We start from the raw sequence: 4,626 nt of genomic DNA, 5'->3' as shown, positions 1-4,626 counted from the left end.
TTGAAAACCCTCTATCATCATTCATTTATCTTTCAGTATAGTCATTTAATTTGATTTTCAAATTTTAGGGTTCTTCACGATTTATGGTAAATTAGTTAGATGTAGTTAATATAAATCTATGTTAGTTACATATTTAGAATCGTGAGTGAATTTAGAGCAAGTTTGGTCTTTACATCGTTGCAAATGGTTGGGAGTTGAGAGAGTTCAGATTTTCAAAAATTCAAAGCTAGAGGTTGAAGATGACAATGGTGGTGGCGCGTAAAAATTCAAATTCAGGAAAGAGTTTATTTTATTTTGAGTGATAGTTGTCTTATAAACGACTAAAACGTGATAGCCCAGTGGTAAAGAGTGTTTGTGTGTTGCGCGTGCCCAAGGTCTGGGGTTCGAATCCCCCTCGCCCCAGACCTTTTGATTTTATTTCTTTTTTTTTGCTTCTATGCACTTGAGTAATGTATGATTTGCAATGGAACCATTCTTTTGTCACCAAGCGCGCGTTGGCTCAGTGGTGTTGTTTTGGGCTGGTAACATAAAGGGCGTGGGTTCAAACCTGGTTGGTGACAAAACCCTATTTTTTACCACTTTTTTCCATTTGATTTCTTCACAACTTCAACCAATTATTTAACCTATCAAATTAATTTATTTTCACTTCATTTTACACACACTTGTCATTTAATATATCTATTTTGTGAATAATCAAAAAAATCATAAAAATATTATTTATTTCATGTATTTTAATTAGGTTTAAAATAGTATGTTTTTAAGTGTTTTCTTAAATACTTTAAATATATGTTGTCATTTTATTTTAACCTATTTATTTTGTGAATAAGTTTATGATAAAACCCTAATTGTTTAGGTCTTAATTAGGCATAGATCTTTATTCTTTACCTTAAATAAGTTGACTTTTTGTCAATTTTCAAAGTTGTTATCAGTCTCCGATTAAACGGATGATTAAGGTTTTCAAACAACAAAACCTTATATCATTTCAAATCATTTTCAAATTGCTTTTGTAACCAGTACTGTAAAGTACTGGGCCTCTAATAGAGTGTAAGTCCCAAACACCTTCTCTTCTTAGCTTGTTTTCAAAACTATATTTTCAAAATCTTCTTTTTGTTTTCAAAACATTCTTCTGGTATTTGAAGGGCATTATTCCCGGTGAAACTCTTCAGATACCTATGTGACCTTTGTCCATCTTCACTTCTTCTGTTTTCAAAAACCATTAACTGTTTATCATATATATTCAACTGTTATCCACCAATTACTGTTGAGGCTTGGTACATACTTCTTCAAAGGCCTCCACTCCATCCAGGTTAGGCTTTACAAGCTTTCAATTTACAGTCTTTATTTAAATTACTGTCAAATATAAACTGTGCATATATATTAGTTTAGAACTACGCTTGAGTATAAACCTTAGGACAGTTAAACTATATATATATTATAGGAATATGACCTAGGATTGAGAATGTCTTCCCGGTGAAGGCTCTTTCCTAATTAGAGATCTGTAGTTCAAACCCCCAAGATGAATTATTCTCGGTGAAACATCTTGGCAAAAACCTTAGAATCCAAAAAATAGGACACATCCACCCAAAGAGGAATTATTCCCGGTGAAACCTCTTACCCATTTGCTTAGAGCCAAAATAAGTTCAAAACTACATAGCTTTCTCTTGTGCTATAACAAGGACCCTCGATTAGCCTCCTCTTGGGCTTTGTACAAGGACCCACATGCTTCTTAAAAGCATTTCCAGCTTCCTCTTGAGCTTGTATACAAGGACCCACCAGGTTTCTTATAAACATAGGAACAGGTCTTTAGTCACCTTTTAACATACCCTGGTGAGTTTCTTCCAATTTAAACCAGACTTTAAACAAGCTAAGTTTGTCTCAATTTTACATTGAGTACACATTTTTGGAATGAGAGACATGGACAGTCTCTGTCACCCTTGTCTTCATCAATCTTCCTTAGCAAAGTCTAGGATCCATGTTAATCATCCTCAGCAAGTGTCAGCCTTCATCTTGGGCTTTAAACAAGAAGTCTCCACTAGATATTCCTTCTGCCATCTTTCAATAAAAATCCCTGGAAAGGGTTAGCCTCCAAAATCAGTTCTTCTTTTTAATAAAAATCCCTGGAAAGGGTTAGCCTCCAAAATCAATCTATCATTTCAATAAAAACCACTGGAAAGGGTTAGCCTCCAACATCAGTCTTTCAAAACCAAAGATTCATTCTCTTAGGAGATAATTTCCCCAAAAAGAGTCAAAACCCCTGGAAAGGGTCAGCCTCCAAAAAACATGATAAAGTCAGTCTTTTAACAGACAAATTCACCAGCTGAGTCAAAATCCCTGGAAAGGGTTAGCTTCCAAAGAAAAACAGTCTTTTAATAAATAAAATCTCCTCAATAGAGTCAAAACCAACAAAAAAACAGTTAGCCTCAACCTTGGGCTTCATACAAGGCACCAAACAATAAAACTCCCCTGTCAAGAGTCAGCCTCAACCTTGGGCATTGTACAAGGCAGATAATAGAGTCTCCCTAGTGAGTTCTTCATCATTCAGTAGCCACAACCTTGGGCTTTGTACAAGGCAGATTAAACCATATTTTCCTGTGTCAAAGATTCCTAACACCTAGGATCTTTCCCCCATAGAGTCATCCATACTCAATTCATTTAAAAGAGTCTGCCACAACCTTGGGCTTTGTACAAGGCAGAAAATAATGTTTCCCTAGCTAGAGTCAGCCTCAATTCTGGGCTTTTGTACAGAACACCAAATAAAACCCATCAAAAAATAGATTTTCCCTAAGTAGAGTCAGCCTCAATTCTGGGCTTTGTACAGAACACAAAAAAAATACCCTGTAATTAATCCCCAATAGAGTCATCTCCCAGAGTCAATAATAATTAATAAATCAATCAAAAAGCCTCAAGCTTGGGCCTCATACAAGCCAGCTAAAGTCAAATCTTTTATACAGTAGATAGACATAGCTTATCTCTATAGAGAGATATTTTTACTACTCTGCCACATTCAAACAAACAAACATTTCAATTTCAATTTTAATCAAGTCTCCCATTTAGGATTTTGAAAGGCATGAGCTGGCAGTAAAACCCAGACATGTGGTAACTTTCCCTAATTTGGATGAGCATCTTTCTTTCATTTAAGAGGCATTTGACTGGTATACTTGCACATACACAAGTAAGGTCCCCCTCTTGAATAAAATGAATTTAGTTATTCTGTCACTCTTTTAAATGTTTGTGGTAGAATAGTACAAATACCTCTCTGTCAAGATGATTTCATGTCTCTTTACTGTAAACAGAGATTTAATTCAAAGCTTCAACCTTGAGCTTCAAGCAAGGCACCAAAAATCATTAATTTCCCTAGTTAGTTCCCCGAACTACATTAAGCTCTGACTTCCACTAGGGATATGTAGGCATGAGGTTCACAAGGAATCTCAGCGAGCTAATAAAATACCAAAAATAGTCAGTTTGTCTGTCTGTCTGTCTTTTTAATCAATTCAATTCTTTCTCCTAACACAAAGGAGAAACTTTCCCAATCATTAGCAGCAAACACAATCACAATGACACAGAGAAGGTTCCTGTAGAGTACTACAGATATGAAGGGTGTTTAAACACTTCCCTATGTATAACCGACCCCCCGGACTCCAGAATTTCTAGTCTAGGTGAAATCCCCACACTTAGCAAACTCCTAGGGTTTAGTTGAGATCTTTTTTCCCCTTTCCTACTCGTAGGACAAATAAGAAAGTTCGTGTGATATCGTAAGAAGAACTGAAACAAAATTCATCCCACCACGGGCGCATTCTCCTTCCAAATTTCGCGTGAAGGGTCTAGCGTGCCGTCCTCCCAAGTGAAACGGGGAGGTAAAAAAAACGACACCACAGTTGTTAAGTTACTGCTGTAACCAATTCCTCCTGCTAATTAATGAATCCTTCTGTTAAGTTTAATTTATAATCACCAATTAGTATCAGTTCATGTTAATTGTTGTACTAAGTATTAATTATGGTGTCAATTAAATCAAAGCAATGATCCCTAAAATTATATGTATTACATCTAAATATCAGTTGCCTAAAGAAAATAGAAAAATGACAGAACACATACACATACACGCAACAAGGAAATGAGGAGAGAGGAAAAGAGGGTGTGGGGCGCCCACACACACACACACACACACACACACACACACACACACACACACACACACACACACACACATATATATTTAACGTGGGGTGCCTGTCCCACACTTTGGGGACCCCCGTCCCAATGCTTCTTCTACACATTTATAACATGCTCTTATTTGTTCTAATTTCCAGCTTCAGATTCAAAAGTATCACATCAACTAATTCGACACGTTCATCAAACTTTCATACTAGGCTAGCAATTAAAATCCTGGACATCCTTATATCAACAGCAAAACATAGATTTTCAATCGAACGATATCATCAACAACAGCCAATCCATCAAAATCAAATATCACAATTTCAACACAAACAACAGAGAGAATATACTTCTAATCCCACATATTAACCATAATACTCCCGATTATAACATTTGAATCCCATCCTTACATTGATTTTACAGTCGGTCGAATTCTCTGGCCGAAACTCCAATTTCCGGTTCTGGCTGAAACTG

This window comes from Vicia villosa, unplaced genomic scaffold (assembly GCF_029867415.1).
Source record: "Vicia villosa cultivar HV-30 ecotype Madison, WI unplaced genomic scaffold, Vvil1.0 ctg.002276F_1_1, whole genome shotgun sequence".
Lineage (NCBI taxonomy): Eukaryota > Viridiplantae > Streptophyta > Magnoliopsida > Fabales > Fabaceae > Vicia > Vicia villosa.
This window is presented reverse-complemented; position numbering follows the sequence as displayed.